This window comes from Oryctolagus cuniculus, chromosome 19 (assembly GCF_051225735.1).
Source record: "Oryctolagus cuniculus isolate XC-2025 breed Fujian yellow rabbit chromosome 19, ASM5122573v1, whole genome shotgun sequence".
In the NCBI taxonomy this organism is placed as follows: domain Eukaryota; kingdom Metazoa; phylum Chordata; class Mammalia; order Lagomorpha; family Leporidae; genus Oryctolagus; species Oryctolagus cuniculus.
The window spans coordinates 33,133,053-33,158,065 of NC_142885.1; the positions used below are offsets into that span (position 1 = coordinate 33,133,053).

The following is a 25,013-nucleotide window of genomic DNA, read 5'->3' on the forward strand; positions in this document are numbered from 1 at the left end:
ATGAGGAAGACTGGAAGCGACCCTGGGGCTCCGGACGCTGGATGCAGCAGTGTGCAGATGCGTCCCTGGGCACCATGGCGACGGCCATTGGCGAGTGCGCCTGCGCCTGGCGCTGTGACCCGGAAGTGCACCCGCACGCCTGACCCCAACTCCACGGTGCTCAGCTGAGAGTCAGCGCCGAATCCTCTCCTGCCCGAGAACCTGGAAAAGCCAGGAGGAGAGGAGCTGTCCTCGACGCTGCTGGCCAAGCCTGAGCCTGAGGAAGAACCAGCGGCCCCAGGGTCAGGCGAGGGTGCGGGTTCGAGGCTATCGCGCCATTTCCCAGGCGCGGTTCTCTTCTTCGTCCCCTTCCGGAAGCAACGGCCTTCACGGACCTCAGTGCCGCCAAGCAGACCAGGTGCCCTTGGAGGTGAGTGACGCGCGGCTGTTGCGGTTTCCTTCTGGGGATCTTGGCTGCAGGCGTGCCTGTTGTTCTTGGGTCCCAAAGGTGCCGGTGGAGTCGCGGTTGTGCTGTGCGGATGGACTGGAAGGGTCCCCAGGGTGCGAGCAGCTGTACAAGAGCAGAGTTGGCTCGGTGTCCTCCCGGAATGGCCCTGCATTCCCATCTGTTTGCTCTTTGAGGACCCAGCTACCCTGCTCTAGACCACTGAGAGTGTTGTCGGGAGGAAGGAGAGTTAAAGTGCGTGTCTGTGTCCTGGTTTAGGAGGACAGTTTGAAGGTAAAATTGGGTTTATGGATCCGATGTCTGTATTCTGTATTATATACCTGTAGAGCAATACAGTTTCTCGCGTGAAATGAGTCCTGTCAACATTGAAAACTGTATGGGTGTACCCACTACTGGGAACATATTGAAGGAAATGAAATCATTGTGTAGATAGAGAGGTTTTCACAGGCCTATGCTTATTGCAGTAGGATGCACAAAAGCCAGGCTATGCAGTCTGCAGACGCATGTATGGTGTCCATAGCCCATAATGTCTTTATTCAGTCTTGAGGTGATCGGCATTTTGGCTGATGGCTTATCTTTGCTCTTGTGAATTGAGCTGTAGTAAATATGGGGGCAGAGAGAACTCTTTTTTTGTATGCCGATTTCATTTCCCTTGGGTATATACCCTGGGCTGGAATGGCTTGCTCCTATGGTACGTCTATATTCAGATTTCTCATGTATCTCCATTGTATCTTCCACAGTGGTGATTTCAGTTTATATTCCCACCAGCAGTGGATTAGGGTGCCTTTTTCCCCACATCCTCAAGGCCGTTGTCGTATTGATTTGCATTTCCCTGACGCCTAGTGATCCTGAGCATTTCTGCATGTGTTTGTTGGCCATTTAGATTTCCTTTCTAGAAATATGCCTGTTGAAGCTCCTTGCCCATTTCTTGAGTGGGTGGTTTGTTTTGCTGTTATTGAGTTTCTTGAAAGTTTCTGGTAGTTTATCTTTTATCAGTTGCATACTTTGCATATAATTTCTCCCATTCCGATAGTTTCCTCTTTACTTTGCTGAGTGTTTCTTTTGCGGAGCAGAAGCTTCTCAGTTTGTTTGTTTGTTTGTATGTTTTGGTGTCCTCATCTATTTCTTTGTTTAGTCTTTTGTGATTCTCAGGTATTGAACATCCTTCGTTAAAGTTATCCCAAAGTCCTTTATTTTCTTTGTAGCTATGTGACGGTACTGGTCTTAGAAGTCCTTTCTCAGGCCGGCGCCGCGGCTCACTAGGCTAATCCTCCGCCTAGCGGCGCCGGCACACCGGGTTCTAGTCCCGGTAGGGGCGCCGGATTCTGTACCGGTTGCCCCTCTTCCAGGCCAGCCCTCTGCTGTGGCCAGGGAGTGCAGTGGAGGATGGCCCAGGTGCTTGGGCCCTGCACCCTATGGGAGACCAGGAAAAGCACCTGGCTCCTGGCTCCTGCCATCGGATCAGCGCGGTGCGCCGGCCGCAGCGCGCCAACCGCGGCGGCCATTGGAGGGTGAACCAACGGCAAAGGAAGACCTTTCTCTCTGTCTCTCTCTCTCGCTGTCCACTCTGCCTGTCAAAAAAAAAAAAAAAAAAAAAAGAAGTCCTTTCTCAGCCATGACATTGTCTGTGTATACAAATAGGATGTTGATTTTCTATCCTGGCACTTTACCAAACTCTACTCTGATTTTCAGTAGTCTCTTAGAGTAGTCTTTTGGATCACCTATATATAGCGTCATGTGATCTGCAATTGGGGATAGTTGGACTTACTCTCTCAATTTTATCTAATATTGAGAAATGAGAGAAAATATACCAGCATGATAACATGCACATAGAAAATGGCAACAGTGACCTCAGATGCTACCTCTCTGTATTCGATCTTTCTTTGTGGAAGACTCGATTTGGCCTGTTTCCAAAATGATCCATGCTTTAAATGCAGGGCTAGACTGTGCAAGGTGGTGACTGGGAAGTAGACCTGTGTTCTGTGGAGAACTCCGTAGATCACAGGTGTTTCAAGTCCTTGTGTGAGTGGGTACATAAGTGTCTGAAAAAATATATTACTAAGATTACCTCATGCGCAAGTCAGAGATAATACCACACAGAATGTTTGTAAGGAAAAAGAGAATGAATGGGCACCAAATTTTTTTCTTCTAAGACCAAGTTAAACTTTTTTTCAAATTCTGTGTTAATAGGTTAGGTAATGCATACAAAATCAAATTCTAAATAAACTCTTGTAAATGCCCTTGATGTATTATTTTATTTATTCTTATGTTTTCCTTTTTGAATAAAAAAATGCCTTTTTTAAAAGATATTTTTTATTTATTTGAAATTAGGATTTACACACACACAGAGAGAGAGAGAGAGAGAGAGGAGAGAGAGAGAGTGAGAGAGAGAGGTCTGCCATCTGCTGGTCCATGCTGCAATTGGCTGCAAGGGACAGAGCTTATCATATCCTGAGGCAGGACCCAGGGGTTGGGGGCCCTGAAAAGCATTTATAGGTCAATTTTTCACTAATTTTTGCTCACTGTTTCCTATGATTTGTTACTTGTCTTTGTGAACCCCCCCCCCCACCTCCCTGTGACCTGATAATCTTGGAATTCATTTTGGAAATGAAAGGCGGGTCAACCTCTCTGGGTTCTACTTCGGTGAATGCCACAGGCAGTCACTTTTTCACAGTGGGGCTTTTGCTCCATACACATTATTCTCATTTTCACATGCAGAAGTTGGGGCTCAGAGAGGCTGAGTGACTTGATCATGGTGACATAGCATGATGCTGCCTGTGTTGCGTAATTGGGGAGTGAGTCCTTGTGAGCAGAGAAGTGAGACTGGTGGTGCAGAATAAGTCCCAAGGCACCAGCAGGAGTGTCCTCATGGGACCTCTCTGAATCTGACCTTATGCAGCTTCCTCCTCTGCCCCATCCATGCTGGCCTCTCAGGTCCGTGATGGTGCCAAGTTCTCTTTCACTTCGGGGCACTTACATTGCTTTTCTTTCTTGATTGTTTCTGTCCTTGAACTTCTGGCATGAAACTGAGGAACACACCACATTTCCAGGTGGTTAAGAGTTTGGTATCTGTGGGAGATGTCGTGGAAAGATGAGTTTCCAAGCCTCATGTTCCTCTTCTGTTACAATGGGGCAATGATAGATTCTACCTCACAGGGTCATTGGAACGGATTCCAGGAGGGCTGATGCTCAGTAGGCATTCAATACACAGGTGTTGAGTGCGCCCATGTTGGACTAATCCATTTACATAGTCCCCAGGACCCATGACTGCCCTGGAGTTGGGAAGGCACAGTTGTGCCCTTGTCTTTCCCACCCATCCAGTGGCCTTGGGTCTGCTTCTGTGGGGGCCTGGCAGCCCTGTGTCCTCTTCCAGCAGTTCTCCTAGCCTGTTTCAGTCACAGCCTGTGAGGCTCGATGAGATGTTCATGAGTCAGAAGCTGCTTGGTGAACTTTTTAGCACATAGTCGGAGGTGGGAGCAAGAAGCCAGGGACCAAGCAGCATTGAGCATGTGCAGCAGAAATGCAGGGGCCTGAGCAAGACCTGCAGCAGCTCAGTCATGTGTCCAGACTCTGTTGCTGTTCTGGTCCTACTGAGATAATTTTGTCTGAAAATCTGTGGTTACGATGTCTGATTGGTACAGGACTGATGTGGTATGATTCTGCATTTTATGGAATCATGGAATCTGCATCTGTGTTGTTTACATGAATACCCTGTAAATCCTTGGCTGCTGGTACTTTTTAAAGATCTCTGAGTTAAAGATAGTTAGCCAGTTGGCTGCTTTTGGTGTGTGTGTGTGTGTGTGTGTGTGCATGTGTAGGAGCTGTACTGCTGGAGTTCTTCACAGCAGGAATGATGCAGGTTTCTGCAGTGCTTCAGGGCTCCCAGAGTGTTTCAAAGGCAGTTGGGGAGATCTGGTCAGCATCTCCAGGGAAGCAGCCCACATTTGAGATGTAGCTCTTACCTTAGAAGAGATGGGCCTTGGGAAATAGTGCCATGTGGGAGTGGAAGAATATCAGTGCAGGGAATGAGAAGTACAGACCTGAGGAATACAGATGATGTTTTCTTTTCTTCCTTTTTAAAATACATAAATATTTATTAATTTGAAAGGCACAGTGAGAGAGGGAGAGAGAAATAGAAATAGATACAGATATCACCCATGCACTGGTTCACTCCCCCAATGCCTACAACTTAGGGCTGGGCCAGGCTCAAGCCAAGAGCCTGGAATTCCATCTTGGTTTCCCTCTTGGGGGTGAGAACTCAAGTACTTGAATCTTCATGTGCTATTTCCCAGGTGCATTGGTGGGGAGCTGGATAGGAAGTGGAATCACTGGGTCTTGAGCTGGTGCTCTGATCGGATGTGGACCTTCCAAGTGGTGGCTTAACCTGCTGCATCACAACCTGCCCTTTCTGTGCTTTTAATACCTATAGGAGACATAATTTTATGGAAGAATCAATCTATTCATCTTTGCTTTCTTCTTCCCCTTCTGAAAGGGGAAAAATGGCCAATGTTTTAGGCATATTTGTTTATGATAGTCAAAGTAAATCTTACCTTTTTCTTGGTCATTCATTCTTCTAGCAACATTTGAATACATAGGATGTGCTGAACCCTGGAGTTACAGAGTTAGACTAGTGTTCTTGTGGAGTTTTAGGCTTTTTGGGAAAGATTTGTGGAAAAACTATACATTAGAATGACAGTTTAGGGCGGCATTGTGGCATAGCAGGTAAAGCTGCTGCCTGTGACACTGGTATCCCGTGTAGGGAGCCTGTTTGAGTCCTGGCTGCTGGCTGCTCTGCTTTTGATCCAGCTGCCTGCTGTGGCCTGGAAAAGCAGTGGAAGGTGGCCCAAGTCCCTGGGCCCCTGCACCTGCGCTTATGTGGGAGATCTAGAAGAGGCCTCTGGCTTCAGATCAGCCCAGCTCCAGCCATTGCAGCCATTTGGGGAATGAACCAGCAGATAGATCTCTCTTTGTCTCTCCCTCTCTTTGTAAACTCTGCCTTTTAAATGAATAAATAAATCTTTAAAAAAGAATGAAAATGTAATAGTGTAGTTTATTGGTAAGAGCCTTAAATAGAAAAGTAGGTTCTCATATTGCTTCTATAGGTGAAAAATACTGTTTAGCAATATCTGTTAAAATGTGAAATGAACATAATTTTTGACCCAGCAGTTCCATGGCTCAGACTTTATACCCATATGCAACAGTAACTCTAGGATAAAGGGTTTTTCTTTTCTTTTCTTTTCATGATGATTCAAAGTTAAAATTTATCAGAGGCTTTTGCTGAATCCCTAGGACTGCTGGTTTGCCTTCGCCCATTGGCAAGCATCCCTTGTCTTGTACCGGCACTCTGTCATGGGCGAGCAACACTTACTTCCCTTGCCTGTCATGGATCTAGGCTCTCTGGGGGCCCAGGAAGAGGGATGGTCTCCTAGTTTCTTAGGCAGATGTGATGTGCTTTCCAACTTCCACAGGCACAGCAGCCCCTGTGGCCATTGTCAGTCCACCAACTCGTGATGGGTAGGGAATGGCAGGTATGGCAGTTTCCTGGGTGACTTGCTGGCAGAGGGACTAGGAGATCACCTGTACTCCATAGAATCTGGAAGAAGAGAATGTGGTTTGTGGGACTCGAGGAGTCTTCCTGAGGAGCTGTACCCATGAGGAGGAGAGCTGTGAGAAGTGCAGCTTATAACAAGGCCCTGTTCTGGATGTACTTGTGCTGACCCAGCAGGCCTCTGTCTTTTCTTCTACATCTGGAGCAACAAGATCCTTTGGGCTTATGTGTCTTGCTTTGTTAAAACAAACAAACAAACAAACAAACAAGAATAACAACAACAAAAAACCTCCTAAATAGCCAGAATCTTCCACAATCCAGTGGCCAGTCCCTCAGGGTGGACCAATGGAGTCATTGGCATTGAAAACCTAGCCCTGCCATACGCTGCCTTGTCTCAAAAGCTTTCTGTTTCCTAGTGCTTACTGCAGACACTGGCAGGTGCTGTGTTGTGTGCATGTTAGGTCACCCTCAAGATGACCATTCCCCCAGGCTCTCTCCCTACACACCCACATCTGGCAAGCTCACCAACCTCCTGCCCTTGGCCAAGGTTGGTCATAGCACTGACCTGCACACCCCCTTCCCCATTCCTTCCAGACATGCTGCAGAGGCAGCGTCCATATCTTCCTCAGGCAGGGTCAGTCCCTCTGCAGTAAGCATTTGCAGAGTGGTTGCCCACCTAGAATTACGCAGGCATCTTCCCCAGAGTGTACATTCTCTGAAGGCACTCACTTGGTAGGTATATCCTTGCTTTAATAGCTGTTCAGTAAAGGAACAAAAATAATTGAAAAATCCAAAAAAATTTGCTGCTATTGACAGGCAAAGAGAAATTTACCGATTTTCTGGGCTTCCTGTCAGTATCCAAAGTAGAAGAATGCAAGGATCTTATAATTCTCTTCATGTGATCTTTGCTTTCTCACTGAATCACTCATTGGCTCCTAGGATGTGAAGTCAACATTAATCTTGAACAAGTTGAGCTAATCTGTGCCAAAGGAAGATGCATTATTCATTTAGACCAGATAACCACCATCTTGCTAGGGAAACAAAAACTTGTTTGTGCATGAGGAAAAAAAAATAGAAGTCATTTTTCCATCCCTCAAATGGGAAGGTTTCTAGGGAACAAAGCAATAAGAAATGCAAGCAGACACCTACATATGCACACACATACACACACATATACACATGTACATACAGGACACATGTACACACACAGACACACATTTACTTCCTGCCTGGACACCTTAGTTAGAACTGGGAGAAATGATTTTTATTTTAGTTCTTATTCCAAATTGAGTTCTTTGGGAAACATTCTGAGCTTAAGATTGATGTGCAAGAAGTTTACTCAATAGCTCTCTTGGGGGAAGGAAAACATAAGAGGAAACCAACTCACAAACTAGTTTTGCTGACCACCTGGCAGCCTTGTCCAACCCTGCTCAGAGCTCTGGAGATAAAATGGCCCATCAAGGTGTCCCACACAAGGTCAAAGGGCTGGACCTTTCTACTCTTAACCTCAAGCAGTCACTGAATGAACCTGTATCTGAGCAAAGCTATCTGTAGCTCTAAGGAGGCCAAAAACAGAAGGCTGCCTGTCAACTGTCCTCCTGGCAGCAGGGGTAACAGTTCAGCTTTTAACAAAGGTCTGGGCCTATCTCTGAAACCACCACAGATCTACTCATAACCAACTGTATGTATTTGGGCAGGTCACTTTACCTCTCTGGATTTTCACTTTATCCCCTATGAGAGGGCTGGTGAATTAGGTAAATTGAGTTTGAGTCCTGACTCTGCTCCCAATTTTAACTTCTTACTGATGCATATCCTGGGAGGCAGCAGGTGATGACATTAGTACTTGGATTGTTTAGGAGATCTGCATTGAATTCCTGGCTCCAGGTTTCAGCCTAGTCCAACCCCAGAAAGTTGCAGTTATTTGGGGAGTGAACCAGAAGAAGATATCTATCTCTGTTCCTTCCTCTCCCCACTCTATCTTCAAAAAATTAAAAATATAGACTTTAAAAATAAAATTAATTTTCATAGTCTGACATCTACCAAAATAATGCATGCGTGCACATGTGCACACGTGTGTGCACATGCACACACACACAGTTTATATGCAGTTAAGATGTTACCTGGTATACCCGCATCCCATATCAGAGAACCTGACTTCAAGTCCCAACTCTGCTAATTTCAGCTTCCTGCTAATGCATATGCTTGAGGCAGCAGATGATGGCTCAAGTAGTTAGGTTCCTGCCACCCAAGTGGGAGACTTGGACTGACTTCCTGACTCCCAGCATTTGGGGGAGGAATGAACCAGTGAAAATGTCTTGTCTGTCTCCCCTTCCCCCTCCCCTCCCCTCCCCTCCCCTCTCCTCTCCTCTTTTTCTCTCTCTCCCTTTCAGATAGGTAGATGATAGATACAATTAAAATGACTACACATGAATGTGCATGTCTCTAGAATATATAATATAAAACAATGCTATTTTCTGAAGTCTTTTAATGTTCCAGACCCTCCACCTAGAAGTGATAATTCTCTTTTTCAACTGATAGCAGTTAGATCCAATTATAGAAACCTAGCAGGAGAAGACAAAATCCCCTTCTCATTTCTCCCTTTATCAACCAACCCACAGGATCTTCTACATCCTCCGCTGCTAGATTTTTTTCAAGGCTCGTGTGGGCATCTGCAGCATGGAAACCAGCTGGCAGATTTCTTGAATCTGCTTGTTCTACTTTTTAAGCATCTTTACAAAGAGTTCCCCTGAAGAACCTGCTGCAGTTAGAGTCAGCATGAGAAAACAGCAGAATCAGATTATCTGAGAGTATAAGATGCCTGAATACCAACTCTATATTAATACAGTTCAAAGGCAAAGCTCATTTGTGGAGCCTTTCAGTCATGTATCATTGAATAAAATGTGCAACTTGGTGAAATACATCCAGGAACACATTTCTTCTTTTTCATTTGGGTTGTAGAAGTGGTCACCCATGTGCAGGTAGAGGCCAAATCATAGGGACAGGTTTTAATGTCCATTAGAATATACCATTTGCTAAAGACTTTGGGAGCATATCTTTGTCTCATGTTGAGAGTCTCAGGATGGACCAACTTGGTTCCTGGTTTTGGGAGCTAAGAGAAAATGATTAGGGAAGCATGGATGTAGAAGGAAGACATATAGGATTCTGAGATGAAGGAAGATGGAGAAGTTTACAGGTTTCCAACTGCCAGTCTGGAGGATGCGAAAAGTTGGTGTTTCAAAATTGCTTAGGCAGCTTGTTAAAAATAGGGATTTAGGGCCAGCGCTGCAGCTCAATAGGCTAATCCTCTGCCTGCGGCGCCAGCACACCAGGTTCTAGTCCCAATTGGGATGCCGGATTCTGTCCCGGTTGCCCCTCTTCCAGGCCAGCTCTCTGCTGTGGCCCAGGAGTGCAGTGGAAGATGGCCCAAGTGCTTGGGTCCTGCACCCCATGGGAAACCAAGATAAGCACCTGGCTCCTCCTGGCTTCAGATCAGCATGGTGCGCCAGCTGCAGTGTGCCAGCTGTGGTGGCCATTGGAGGGTGGACCAACGGCAAAGGAAGACCTTTCTCTCTCTGTCTCTCTCTCTCTCACTGTCCACTCTGCCTGTCAAAAAAATAGGGATTTGGAAAACTCATCCTTAGAAATTTTGAGATAGTAACAAATTCTCTTGCTTGATTTTATTATATCCAGATAAGTTTAAGAACTGCAAGAGTAGTTAAAATGTAAGACTTGGAAGACTAGAATTCATTTATTACTCAAATATATGGTTCTTAAACACTGTCTACAGAAAAGTTGCCTGGTTGAGTTCTGTGGGGCTTATAAATATGTATTAGACATAGGGTGTCTCAAATCTCTTTGACCATGACTGGAGGTCTAGCAAGGTAGGCATTTAGAAGGCAGACAGAGAGAAATGCTCTCAGACAGCAGTTTACAGTTCAGTGGGACAGAGAAAAAAGAATGGGATTGTGAACCTGAGGAAAATAAGAAAACCACTTTAAAACAAGTAGGGAAAGAATGGGAGACAGTGTGGCAGATCTCTCCAGGAATGGTCGCTAGTTGAGATGACCAAAGCTTGAAGAAGGCCAATATTAAATCAGCCTCATGTGTTTGTAGAAAAAATCCAGTGAATGCTTACATGTAGCATTTAACACAGTGTGTAATGAATGTCAAAAAATGATAGATATTAATCATTGCATCTTTATGGGGCTACGAGGAGCCAACTTGTTCCAAAATACTTCTCTCTCCCTCTCTATCAGTTATAGAGCCTATAATTCTGTATGATAAATTTCCTTCTTGGACTTTGAGGAGTTTTCCAATTTCAAGAATTTTATTTAAAAACTATTTTGAAAAGCTCACATCTAAAGTTTTTAATAGTTAATCTTTGGCTGGCGCCATGGCTCAGTAGGCTAATCCTCTGCCTGTGGTGCTGGTACTCTGGGTTCTAGTCCTGGTTGGGGCACCGGTTCTGTCCCAGTTGCTCCTCTTCCGGTCTAGCTCTCTGCTGTGGCTCAGGAAGGCAGCGGATGATGGCCCAGTGCTTGGGCCCTGCACCCGCATGGGAGACCAGGAGGAAGCACCTGGCTGCTGGCTTCAGATTGGTGCAGAGCGCCTGCTGTAGTGGCCATTTGTGGGGTGAATCAATGGAAGGAAGACCTTTTTCTCTGTCTCTCTCTCTCACTGTCTAACTCTGCCTGTCAAAAAAATAGTTTATCTTTGATAAGAAAGAATAACAACAGGGGCAGTGATGACCTGAGAAGAGCAGAAGTCAGAAAGGAGGGGAGGCAATGTGAGAAGCTAGACACCACTGCTGCAGATCCACCCTCCTGCAGATGAGGTCAGTGTGGCCCAGGCTCCCTCCAGGTACTGGGGAAAGAGACCATAGAGTAGGTACCCCTGTTCCTTAACCACTCAGGTCTTCACAAAACGCTTCCACTGATGAGAATCAGTCACTTGGCCCCTCAAGTCACAAGTGGGTGGATAGGTGGAGAAGGCTTGGAAAGGTAGTCCCTGGCTGAATCTTTATGCTTTTAATAGCATAAGAATCTTTATGCTATTAAATCAAGGTCCAATCAAGATTATTTGAGTGCTCAGGACTCCTGAGAACTTGACAATGCACTCACAAAGAGGAGTGAGAAGCAGAGAGACACAGGCTTGGCCCAGAAAGAGAAATGCTAAAGCCAAGAAACAATTCAGAGTATAGAATCCCCTCTTTCATGTATGATTTGACCTTTTCAGATGGGAGAAAAGTGTCCATCAGGGATGAAGTTTGAGAGAAGAGGAATCCTTCTGGGATTGAGAGTAGAAGCCTCAGCCTAGTATTTGAGATTTGAGGCCAGGAGGAGGGAAAGAGGCCAACTACCTGGGACTAATCTCCAGATGGAAATTTGGTTCTGAGGTTTGACCAGCATGGCCTGGTGACCACCAAAGGTTTGTTTTTCCTGGTCCAGCCAAGGGCTGCATTTCTCAATCTCCCCCCCCCCCCACCTTATATGTAGATGGGACGTGGGACTGCTTCTCACCAATGGAATGTAAGCAGACAGGCTTGGTGAAGTGCCAGGTGGTTAGGAAGCGATGTCTACCCTCATAGTCTGTCTGCATCTGTAAGCTGCTGAGAGGAAGAAGAGGTCAAAGGAGCCACAAATTAGAAGGGGCCTGGGCCTCTGTATGATCATGTGGAAGGCCCTGCAACCTGTAATGTGAATGGAAGTAAGCATGATGTTTTGAGTCTCAAAGATTCCAAGGTTTATATTTGAGCAGTCAGCTTTACTTTAACAGATAAAAGGGCGTAGAAAATTCAAGAATCAAAATGATGACTCCTTTAACTCTTCTTCCCTAAGAATAAAAACCCTTGTGTGATAAATACAGGCAACTCACATACCTCTCTAACCACCAAGGCAAAGAAAAGGGGAATTTCCCTTCCCCGCATCTACATGTACCTAGGCTTCAGGATCCAGACTTTTAGAGGATTTTATTTATCTTTGTCAAGGTCTCCATCTGTCATCTTTTAAACCACTTTTACTCTAGATAAAAGTATTGGAAAGGAAGCAGGCATTAAACCTAGTGGTAAAGAAGCCAGTTAAGGCGCAGAGTCCGCGGGCTCCGGGGCAGGGCTCCAGCGGCGAAGCCCCCTCCCTGGGGAGGCGGGGCCTGGAGCGGCGGCAGCCGGGACGATGCATCAGAAGCTGCTGAAGAGCGCGCACTACATCGAGCTGGGCAGCTACCAGTACTAGCCGGTCCTGGTGCCCTGCAGCATCCGCCTTTACACCTACGAGCAGATCCCCGTGTCCCTCAAGGACAACCCTTACATCACCGACGGCTACCGGGCCTACCTGCCCTCCAGGCTGTGTATCAAAAGTTTGTTTATTTTATCTAATGAGACGGTTAACATCTGGAGTCATTTGCTGGGTTTCTTTCTCTTCTTCACCCTGGGAATATATGATATGACATCTGTGTTACCCTCGGCAAGTGCATCCAGAGAAGATTTTGTAATTTGTTCTATTTGTCTTTTCTGCTTCCAGGTCTGTATGCTTTGCTCTGTGGGCTGTCACCTTTTTTCTTGCCATTGATCAGAAAAAAGCATGTCGAAGATGGATGGCATTAGATTATGCAGGAATTTCTATTGGAATACTGGGCTGCTATGTCTCAGGAGTATTTTATGCATTTTATTGTAATAATTATTGGCGCCAAGTGTACTTGATCACAGTGCTGGCCATGATCCTGGCAGTGTTCTTTGCGCAGATTCATCCCAATTACCTCAAACAGCAATGGCAGAGGCTCCGTTCTATCATCTTCTGTTCTGTTTTGGGATATGGAGTGATCCCCACTCTTTACTGGGTTTGGCTCAATGGTGGAATCGGTGCTCCTGTTGTACAGGACTTTGCACCCCGTGTACTTGTGATGTATATGATTGCTCTTCTTGCTTTCCTCTTCTACATTTCCAAAGTGCCAGAACGGTACTTTCCAGGACAACTAAACTACCTCGGATCAAGCCACCAAATATGGCATATCCTTGCAGTAGTGATGTTATATTGGTGGCATCAGTCAACAGTGTATGTCATGCAGTATAGACATAGCAAGCCTTGTCCTGACTATGTTTCACATTTGTGAATTCAGGTATGGCCACCTGGTGAATTCAGTTGTTAAGCAATATATAATGGGGAGTTGTATACCCCACTGTTTTTAAGGTTCTCATTAGTTTTTCTTTTTCCTCTTGTTTAATATATCATGGGTAATGCTTTATAAAATTGGAAAAATAAACTTGGGTATCTGTGTAGTAACAACTGCTTTATGGACCCTTAAAACTACTAATCTTCTGCTTATACAGAAAGTGAAGTTTCGCTGGCAATCATAAGAAACATCTGAACAATGAATGTGACACTAGTGCAGAAATAGGATTTTATTTTACTTACCACCAGCTTTGTTTCCTTAGGAAGGGCTCATCTCCATTAGAAAATAGAGTCATCCTGTGTGATTACTTTAATAGAAGATACTTTCAGTAAATTGTCAAATTTAAGTGCCTAATCAAGGCAAGATTGATACGGCCTGTGCTTAGTATTCATGTAAGTTAGGACAGTGATTTTGCATAATCACTAGCCATTAAATACATATTTTGTTTGATACTGGCACTTAAGATAGTATTTCCTTTAGTTATACATTCTCTACTCTCTAGCAACACTGGATTTTTTTACTTTGCCAGAACAAAAACTTGCAACTTCTTCTCAAGTTGAGAGGGGTATTGAGAAAAGGAAAAGAAACTTGCATTGTTATTTTCTATCAGATAAGAATCACATTAGATAGTAACTACATGATTAGGCAACAGATTCTATGGTGTAAAACCACAGAAGTCTTTAGCCACCAAAAGTTTTAATTCCAGATACTATTTAATTTCCAGTAATAATTTAATTGCAAGACAGAAAATTTGACTCCGAAATTCCAGAAAAACTTTTGCTTTTCTGAATTTGTATTCCTAAATTTCCTGATGATTGGGGTTCCCAGCTATATGGCCACGAATAATTTCAAGGCCATAGGACCCAGATGGCCGTCTTGACCTGGAAGTGCACTTTTAGGCCTTAGAACAAGTCATGCCGATGCCCAGTTGGGTGATGTGGCTGTTCACCTGTGCTCTGGTCCTGCTTCTGCATGTTTTATGCATTGCCCTGACAAAGTGCCGAGAAACACTGATACTTGGACCTGAAGTGTTAAACGTACTCCGTTTTGTATGTACTCACTAGGGCTCCCTGCCCCCTTGTATTGTAGTATTTTCATCTGCGTTAATTAAATCCCTTAAAGCAGATTCACAAAAATGTACATCTTTTATTGGAATATAAAATATTATCCAAGTTTCTTCATGAGCATGAACTGCTTTCAGAACACAATTATTGAATATCAGAAAAAAAAAGTTGATCCTGGTGAAGTTCATTCCCAAAATGCCTTGTGTACATCGGATACTAGGAAAGCTGCTTTAATGTACCTCAGTTTATGCATCTGTAAAATGTTGTGTTTCTTTCCAGTGTAGTGCTTTTGAAATACAAATTCCATACCCTCACCTCCACCCCACCCACAACGCTCAGCAAGGAGCATTTCCTAGCTAGGTTCAGTCAGGGCATTTTCTGTCATATCCGTTTTTTATGACAGAATGCTACTCTGAAAATGGCTCTCTTACCTCATAAGGCCACAAATTCGATGTATATGTTAAGTGGTACAAGAGTAGGCGATATTTCCTTTAAAGCATGCTTTGTTGGCCTACTTTTAAATTAATATTTTTGTCATTTTGGTCAAACAGAATACACTGAGTAGTTAACAATCAAGTTAAAAATAAAGTGGAAGTCCAGTTATTTTATGTATGGAACCATTTTTTATTATAAAATCTTCTCCAAATTAAAAAGAAATTAAATTTTTTCAATTTTAAATTCGTATTTTTGTTTTAGTGTATTGATTTAATGCTTGCCATATGAATTAATGCATATACTGTATTTTTTAACACCTTTCTTTGATTAAAAGATATACTGTCTCACCGTAGAGAGAATTATGCCACGTAAACATTTCAACTGTTTATGAAAAGGCTAGAATTTGGAAGGGGGCCTTCTCTCATTTTTATCTTTTCTATGTTATATTTATTATAAAGTAGGGAATGAAGGAGTCGATTGCTGTCAAACTATAAGCACTTCTGTATATCCGCCTTTATTGACCACCTACTGTGTGCACAGCACTACTGTTAAAATTTTTACGATATTGTTAACATTAAAGAACATTTAAAACTTGCATACAAATCTGAGCCTTGTATATTTATTTTGTTTTTATAGTTATCAAAATAAGATTAAAAGTATGCTATCCAGCTTCAGTGCTCAAAAACAACTGGTGTTAATTTTACCTATGTGTAAACTATAAAAGTTCTTTACCTACAGACTTTATGTTTTAAAATTACTATGCCTGTTTTATATTGTCTACAGTAATTTATAGGGTTGTAATTAACTCATTTAAGTACAGTTATCTTTCTATATAAAGCCATTTTCAAATAGCCAGGTAGTGTTTGTCTGTCATTACATTGAGTGCAATTTATTAAGCTGCATGGCAAAAATATGTATTATGTAAATAAAGTAGGCTTACTAAATATAAAAAAAAAAGAAGCCAGTTAAGATGTCTGCATCCCGTGCTGGAGTTCCTGGGTTTGGTTCCTGGCTCCAGCTGACTCCAGCTTCCTGCTGTTGGAGACCCTGAGAGGTAATAAAGGATGGCTCAAGTAACTGGGTTGCTGCCACTCGCATAGGAGATGTGGAATGTATTCCATGTTCCCAGCATTGGCTTCTGATCAAATCTGGCCATTGCTGGCATTTAGGGAGTGATTCAGCAGATGAGCAAGTTTCTCTCCCTCCCTCCCTCCCTCTTTCTCTCACTCTCCCTCCCTCCCTTCCTCCTTCCCTCACTTCCTCCCCTACTGCCTCCCCTCCCCCTCTCGGGTAAAAAGGAAGGAAGGATGGAAGGGAGGAATTAATTAAGAAAGGTGGAAGAAAAGAAGGAAGGAAGGAGAAGAAGACAAGACAGAAAGGAAGAAAAGAATGGAAGAAAGGAAAGGAACATGTTGGAGAACAGGAGGGATACTTGGTGTTTGCTTTAACTTCGTGGAAAAGCAGAGAGGTAAAATAACAGACTGACAAGCAGGTGAAATTCTTGGTTGTGAATAAGGGGAGTACTGCCAGAAGAGAACACTGATCTGTCTCTGACCTTCTGGGTTTGCTAAGAGACAGAGTTCTTTAATTTGGCTGATACACTGATGGTGTTTGAGTGGGCAAGGGTGAGCTTTTGAGTTCAGGTAGGAACTTGAACTTAAAAGAGTTGAGTTATTCTTCCTAAAAGCATAAAGAAGAGTTGAGAAAAGGAGGAGAGATGGAAAGGGAAAAGTGACAGCAAGATCTGGAGTTGCCAGAGGTTCTAATGGGGTGGGGGTGTTAGGGATAATCTCTGGGATGAGGGGGAGGCAAGGAGACTGTTGTATCCATGAAAGACTAACTCTCTGGCTGCCTAAACTATCTGATCAACTTGCATGGCATTCTTCTGTTTTGTCGCAAATTTTCCATGGAGATTTGCACACTCAAGACACCTTCTTGTGGGAAGTTTTGCAGGGCCACCCAAGGATGGGATGGAGTTCCATGAGAGTAGAATAGGAGTAGCATGTAGTGATCCTGCTCCAGACAGAGCTTAAAATTGTAGATCCACTAAACAAAAATCCCCTGGCCCTCCACGTGTCCATGGCTATACTAGGGCATGGGGACAATACCTGTATGCAATACACATGATGCCTGGAAACTCAGTCTAGTGGAATGGCAGACAGTAAATAACTGAGCACATAAATAAATGAGAAAACAAAGTGAAATATGGGCCATTTCTTTGCCTGGAAACAAACGCAGAACACGGAAGCCAAGACTTCCTTCTGCCAGGAATTTACAACCTCCTGCGGTGAGTGGAGGTCCACTCCACTGTCTCAGAGGGGCCTCAGTACAGCTGGGCTGCAGACTGATCGTGTCCTCATTTATTTATTTATTATTTCCTCCACAAATCCTCTGTCTTGGGCCCACAGTGATGTCACAGTATATGTCAATGGATAATAAATGTATATGGAGCCCTTCTTTGTATGGGGAAATAGTTGCTACCCAGGAGGATAAATCAAGCTTGTCACTGCGGAGGGCATTCATGGATTCTGCTTCAGTCTGGTTGCTAAGGTAAAAGCAGTGAACCGTGGTTTGAAATCATTCTATATCACTGCCTAGAGGCCAGGAATAATGCTAATGGGAGGCCTCCAGAAGCCCCCTCACTGTCCTTGGGGAGATATGCATTCTGCCCTGCCCCAAGGAGAGACACCTCGATTTAATTCGTGGTTGGTGGACGATGACATCCTTGTCCTGCTGGCAGTGCAAGGACACCAGCTAAGGGCACTCAGAAACCACTGAGCCCACACTGCCATGCTGCTGGCGGGAGTGCAGGAAGGGAAAAAGAAGGAGCTCCATTTAACATTCTAACAAAACCAGACCGAAGGCCTCCTGAACCACTAACTCCCTTCTGAAGGGCAGGTCTCAGACTAGCACACTTTGTTTTGCATCAAGGAAGAATGTCTGAAAAAGCCAGAGCGGTGGGATTTTAGCACAAAGTGCAGGGCGGACCTCACCATGGGCCGACAGACCAGAGGATAGAAGGAAGATGGAGTCATCTTCAGGTCTTGTTCCTCCCAGACTGAGCCCAAATGTCTCCTCTTAGGAGAGCAGACCCCAGCACTCCATACGTCCTCATTCATTACTATTAAATCAAGGTCTAGGGTCTTGGTGATCTCCAGAGGAATCCGGGGAAGCACACCAACCAGGTCCTGTGACTTTGAGGGCATTTGTGCCTCTGTTTGTAAGTGGTGGCTCATAGAGCTCATGTGTCTTTGAACTTCTGTGCATCAGGACAAACTCTTTTCCAACGAGGGCACCCCAGTGTGCCTTCAACAATCCCTGAGAAGTCCCTTAGCTCCTGATCACCTGCCAAGCTTGATATTGTCAGTCATCCTGATGGCTATAGTAATGATAGCTCCTGGTGCTTCAACTTGCATTTCCCTAGTTATTAATGAAGTCAGTATATTTCCATGTACTCATGGCTATTTGGATATTCTCCTTTGTGAATTACCTGCTTCATCAAAACTATTGGCCACTTGGTGAAGCTCTGCCTTTTTCTCATTTATACTGGTTCTTTCTATATACTAATGAAGAGACTGCCTTTTCATTCTCTTCATGCTATCTCCAGATGAGCAGAGGCTCTTACTTTTGATAGGGCCCAACTTTTAAATGTTTTCTTTTATGATTTGTATTTTTTAACTTTTATGTAATTAATATAAATTTCCAAAGTACAACTTTTGGATTATAGCGGCTTTTCCCCCACATAACCTCCCTCCCACCCGCAACCATCCCATCTCCTGCTCCTTCTCCCATCCCATTCGCATCAGGATTCATTTGAATTATCTTTATATACAGAAGATCAATCTAGTATATACTAAGTAAAGATTTCAACAGTTTGCACCCACACAGAAACACGAAGTATAAAGTACTGTTTGAGTACTAGTTATACCATTAATTCACACACAGAGTACAACACATTAAGGACATAGATCCTACATGGGGAGTAAGTGCACAGTGACTCCTGTTGTTGATCTAACAATTGACACTCTTATTTATGGCATCCGTTATCACCTGAGGCTCTAGTCATGAGTTGCCAAGGCTATGGAAGCCTCTTGAGTTCGCCAACTCCAATCTGATTTACACAAGGCCACAGTCAAAGTGGAAGTTCTAGTCTCCCTTCAGAGAAAGGTACCTCCTTCTTTGATGGCCCATTCTTTCCACTGGGATCTCACTCACAGAGATCTTTCATTTGGTCATTTTTTTTTGCAAGACTGTCTTGCCTTTCCATGCCAAAAATACTCTCATGGGCTTTTTAGCCAGATCCGAATGCCTTAAGTGCTGATTCTGAGGCCAGAGTGCTGTTTAGGACATGATTTGTATTTTGTGTGTCATAATTTAAGGATATTTCCTTACCCTGAGAACAAGAAGATATCACCTTATGTTGCCTTCCCTTTTTTTATTGTTTTGCCTTTTGCATTTAGTTCTGAATCTCGTGAAACTAAACATAGCAGTCAAGTTTTAATATTTTTTTGCACATGAGTCCCACTTGCCCCACTTCTGCTTATGGGAAAGACAGTCCTCTTTCTCTTATTTTAAAGTACCATCATTACAATACATCAAGCCCATTCTGTGTGAGTTAGCTTTGGAATCATCAGTTCCCTTCCACTGTTTAACTTGCCCATTATCAGATTGTCCTAATTACCAGAACTAATGTGTCTGTATGTCCTGGGGAGCAAGTCCTCTCATCTTCTTCAAAAGTTTACTTTGGCCATTCTTAAGCTTTTGGGTTTCCATATAAAATTTAGAATCACATCTTTGCTATAGAACAGTAGCTGAAAGAGAATTGAGATCATTATAACATAAAGTATACAATCAATAATCATGTTATATCTTTCTACTTAAATAATTCATGTTTTATTTCTCTCAGTAATGCTTCATGATTTTCACAAAGGGATCTTGGACTTTTATCAGATTTATTTCTAGGTGTTTGATTTTTTATGCTTCTGTGAATGTTTCATTTTATTTTTTTATTTATTTTTTTTTATCTTTTATTTAATGAATATAAATTTCCAAAGTACGTCTCATGGGTTACAATGGCTTTCCCCCCCATACCGTCCCTCCCACCCACCACCCTCCCCTTTCCCACTCCCTCCCCCCTTCCATTCACATCAAGATTCATTTTCGATTATCTTAGTATACAGAAGATCAGCTTAGTATACCTTAAGTAAGGATTTCAACAGTTTGTTCCCACACAGAAACATAAAGTGAAAAATAATAGATGATTTTTTTTTAAATGATGATGAAATCAGATCAGACCTATTGTCATGTTTAATCCCAGTGGGAGTCAAGTTGGGAATTGATAGTTTCTTTTTTTTTTTTTTTAACAGAAGATCAGTTTAGTGTACATTAAGTAAAGATTTCAATCGTTTGCACCCCCATAGAAACACAAAGTGAAATATACTGTTTGAGTACTCGTTATAGCATTAAGCCTCAGTGTACAGCACATTAAGGACAGAGATCCTACATGAGGAGTAAGTGCACAGTGACTCCTGTTGTTGACTTTACAAATTGACACTCCTGTTTATGGCATCAGTAATCTCCCTATGCACCAGTCATGAGTTTCCAAGGCTATGGAAGCCCCTTGAGTTCTCCGACTCTTATCTTGTTTAGACACAGTCATAGTCAAAGTGGAGGTTCTCTCCTCCCTTCAGAGAAAGGCACCTCCCTCTTTGAAGACCTGTTCTTTCCACTGGGATCTCACTCACAGAGATCTTTTTGCCAGAGTGTCTTGGCTTTCCATGCCTGAAATACTCTCATGGGCTTTTCAGCCAGATCCGAGTGCCTTTAGGGCTGATTCTGAGGCCAGAGTGCTATTTAGGACATCCGCCATTCTATGAGTCTGCTGAGTATCTCACTTCCCATGTTGGATCACTCTCCCCTTTATTTATTCTATCGGTTAGTGTTAGCAGATACTAGACTTGTTTATGTGCTCCCTTTGACTCTTAGTCCTTTCATTATGATCAATTGTGAACTGAAATTGATCACTTGGAATAGTGAGATGGCATTGGCACATGCCACCTTGATGGGATTGAATTGGAATCCCCTAGTATGTTTCCAACTCTACCAATTGGGGCAAGTCAGCCCGAGCATGCCCCAAATTATACATCTCTTCCCTCTCTTATTCCCACTTTTATGTTTCACAGGGATCACATTTCAGTTAATTTTAAACACTTAAGAATAACTGTGTGATAATTACAGAATTAAACCAGTCATATTAAGTAGAACAGACAAAAAAAAATACTATGAGGGATAATGTATTAAGTTGTCCATTAGCAGTCAGGGCTATGCTGATCAAGTCACCATTTCTCATAGTGTCCATTTCACTTCAGGAGGTTTCCTTTTTGGTGTTCAGTCAGTTGTCACTGATCAGGGAGAACATATGGTATTTGTCCCTTTGGGACTGGCTTACTTCACTCAGCATGATGTGTTCCAGATTCCTCCATTTTGTTGCAAATGACTGGATTTCGTTGTTTCTTACTGCGGTATAGTATTCTAAAGAATACATATCCCATAATTTCTTTATCCAGTCTACCATTGATGGGCATTTAGGTTGGTTCCAGGTCTTGGCTATTGTGAATTGTGCTGCAATAAACATTAGGCTGCAGACCGCTTTTTTCTTTATCAATTTAAACTCCTTTGGGTAAATTCCAAGGAGTGTGATGGCTGGGTCGAACGGTAGGGTTATATTCAGGTTTCTGAGGAATCTCCAGACTGATTTCCATAGTGGCTTGACCAGTTTGCATTCCCACCAACAGTGGGTTAGTGTCCCTTTTTCCCCACATCCTCGCCAGCATCTGTTGTTGGTAGATTTCTGTATGTGAGCCATTCTAACCGGGGTGAGGTGAAACCTCATTGTGCTTTTGATTTGCATTTCCCTGATTGCTAGTGACCTTGAACATTTTTTCATGTGCCTGTTGGCCATTTGGATTTCCTCTTTTGAAAAATGTCTATTGAAGTCCTTGGCCCATCTCTTAAGTGGGTTGTTGGTTTTGTTTTTGTGGAGTTTCTTGATCTCTTTGTAGATTCTGGTTATTAACCCTTTATCTGTTGCATAGTTTGCAAATATTTTTTCCCATTCTGTTGGTTGTCTCTTCACTCTCCTGACTGTTTCTTTTGCAGTACAGAAACTTCTCAATTTGATGCAATCCCAATAGTTGATTTTGGCTTTGACTGTCTGTGCCTCCCGGGTCTTTTCCAGAAATTCTTTGCCTGTGCCAATATCTTGAAGGGTTTCTCCAATGTTCTCTAATAACTTAATGGTGTCAGGACGTAGATTTAGGTCTTTAATCCACGTTGAGTGGATTTTTGTGTAAGGTGTAAGGTAGGGGTCTTGCTTCATGCTTCTGCACGTGGAAATCCAGTTTTCCCAGCACCATTTATTGAATAGACTGTCCTTGCTCCAGGAATTAGTTTTAGATCCTTGATCAAATATAAGTTGGCTGTAGATGTTTGGATTGATTTCTGGTGTTTCAATTCTGTTCCATTGGTCTATCCATCTGTTTCTGTACCAGTACCATGCTGTTTTGATTACAACTGCCCTGTAGTATGTCCTGAAATCTGGTATTGTGATGCCTCCGGCTTTGTTTTTGTTGTACAAGATTGCTTTAGCTATTCGAGGTCTCTTGTGCCTCCATATGAATTTCAGCATCATTGTTTCTAGATCTGCGAAGAATGTCTTTGGTATCTTGATTGGGATTGCATTGAATCTATAAATTGCTTTTGGGAGAATGGACATTTTGATGATGTTGATTCTTCCAATCCATGAGCATGGAAGATTTTTCCATTTTTTGGTATCCTCTTCTATTTCTTTCTTTAAGGTTTTGTAATTTTCATCGTAGAGATCTTTAACATCCTTGGTTAAGTTTATTCCAAGGTATTTGATTGTTTTTGTAGCTATTGTGAATGGGATTGATCTTAGCAGTTCTTTCTCAGTCATGGCATTACTTGTGTATACAAAGGCTGTTGATTTTTGTGCATTGATTTTATATCCTGCCACTTTGCCAAACTCCTCTATGAGTTCCAATAGTCTCTTAGTAGAGTTCTTTGGATCCTCTAAGTACAGAATCATATCGTCTGCAAAGAGGGATAGTTTGACTTCTTCCTTCTTGATTTGTATTCCTTTGATTTCTTTTTCTTGTCTGATGGCTCTGGCTAAAACTTCCAGAACTATGTTAAATAGCAGTGGTGAGAGTGGGCATCCCTGCCTGGTGCCAGATTTCAGTGGAAATGCTTCCAACTTTTCCCCATTCAATAGGATGCTGGCTGTGGGTTTTTTATAAATTGCTTTGATTATATTGAGGAATGTTCCTTCTATACCCAATTTGCTTAGAGTTTTCATCATGAAAGGGTGTTGAATTTTATCAAATGCTTTCTCTGCATCAATTGAGATAATCATATGGTTTTTCTTCTGCAATCTGTTAATGTGGTGAATCACATTGATTGATTTGCGAATGTTGAACCATCCCTGCATACCAGGGATGAATCCCACTTGGTCTGGGTGGATGATTTTCCTGATGTGTTGTTGTATTCTATTGGCCAGAATTTTATTGAGGATTTTTGCATCTATGTTCATCAGGGATATTGGTCTGTAATTCTCTTTCAGTGCTGCATCTTTCTCTGGCTTAGGGATTAAGGTGATGCTGGCTTCATAGAAAGAATTTGGGAGGATTCCCTCTTCTTCGATTGTTCTGAATAGTTTGAGAAGAAATGGGATTAGTTCTTCTTTAAATGTCTGGTAGAATTCAGCAGTGAATCCATCTGGTCCTGGGCTTTTCTTTGTTGGGAGGGCCTTTATTACTGTTTCAATTTCTGTTTCAGTTATGGGTCTATTTAGGTTTTCGATGTCTTCCTGGTTCAATTTAGGTAGATTGCATGTGTCCAGGAATCTATCTATTTCTGATAGGTTTTCCTGTTTGCTGGCATACAGGTGCTTGTAGTAATTTCTGATGATTCTTTTTATTTCTGTGGTGTCTGTTGTTACGTTTCCTTTTTCATCTCTGATTTTATTGATTTGGGTCTTTTCTCTTCTTTTTTTAGTTAGTTGGGACAATGGGGTGTCAATTTTGTTTATTTTTTCAAAAAACCAGCTTCTTGCTTGGCTGATTTTTTGTAATGTTTTTTTTGGATTCAATCCTGTTAATTTCTTCTCTGGTTTTAATTATTTCTCTTCTCCTACTAGATTTGGGTTTGGTTTGCTGCAGTTTTTCTAGGTCCTTGAGGTGTGCTGAAAGCTCATTTATTTGGTACCTTTCCAATTTCTTGATATAGGCACCTATTGCTATAAATTTGCCTCTCAATACTGCTTTTGCTGTATCCCATAAGTTTTGATATGTTGTGTTGTTGTCTTCATTTACTTCCAGAAAGTTTTTGATTTCTCTTTTGATTTCTTGAATGACCCAGTGTTCATTCAGGAGCATGTTGTTCAGTCTCCATGTGTTTGCATACTTTCTGGGGTTTCCTGAGTTGCTAATTTCCAGCTTCATCCCGCTGTGGTCTGAGAAGCTGCATGGTATGATTCTAATTCTTTTAAATTTGCTGAGACTTGCTTTATGGCCTAGTATGTGATCAATCCTAGAGAAGGTTCCATGCGCTGCTGAGAAGAATGTGAAGTCTGTAGATGTAGGGTTGAAAGTTCTGTAGATATCTGTTAGATCCATTTGGGCAATAGTGTCAATTAAATCTGCTGTTTCCTTGTTGATCTTCTGTCCGGATGATCTGTCTATTTCTGAGAGTGGAGTATTGAAGTCCCCCAGTACTATTGTATTGGAATCTAAATCTCCCTTTAAGTCCCTTAACATATCTTTTAAATAGACCGGTGCCCTGTAATTAGGTGCATATACATTTATAATAGTTACATCTTCCTGTTGAATTGAACCCTTAATCATTATATAGTGTCCCTCTTTGTCTCTCTTAACAGTTTTTGTATTAAAGTTTATTTTGTCTGATATTAATATGGCTACACCTGCTTTTTTTTGGTTTCTGTTGGCATGGAATATCTTTTTCCAACCTTTCACTTTCAGTCTGCATGCCTCTTTGTTAGAGAGATGTGTTTCTTGTAGGCAACAAATAGTTGGGTTGTGTTCTGTGAGCCAGTCAGCTAAACGGTGTCTTTTAACTGAAGAATTCAGACCATTAATGTTCAATGTGACAATTGATACGTAGTGACTTTGCCCTGCCATTTTCCCGGAAATATTTTCTAGTATATGCTTTGAGCTTCCCATGCTCTTTTACTGGTAGGTGTTCTTCCTTTCCCTTCTTTCATATTGATGGCCGTGTTTCTGTGTTTCTGAGTGTAGCACATCTTTAAGTATCTTTT

General features: G+C 42.6%; 1 long non-coding RNA gene and 1 pseudogene across 1 annotated transcript in view; both read left to right on the top strand.

Annotated features, from left to right (window-relative positions):
• The first annotated feature begins 273 nt into the window (after positions 1-273).
• LOC138847076 (uncharacterized) overlaps positions 274-25,013 on the top strand; it is a 44,714-nt gene continuing 19,974 nt past the window's right edge. The window contains exon 1 of the long non-coding RNA XR_011384680.2: positions 274-409. This is a non-coding gene — a long non-coding RNA (uncharacterized LOC138847076). The remainder of the gene's footprint in view (positions 410-25,013) is intronic.
• Positions 12,164-13,201, top strand: LOC138847160 (progestin and adipoQ receptor family member 3 pseudogene; annotated as a pseudogene).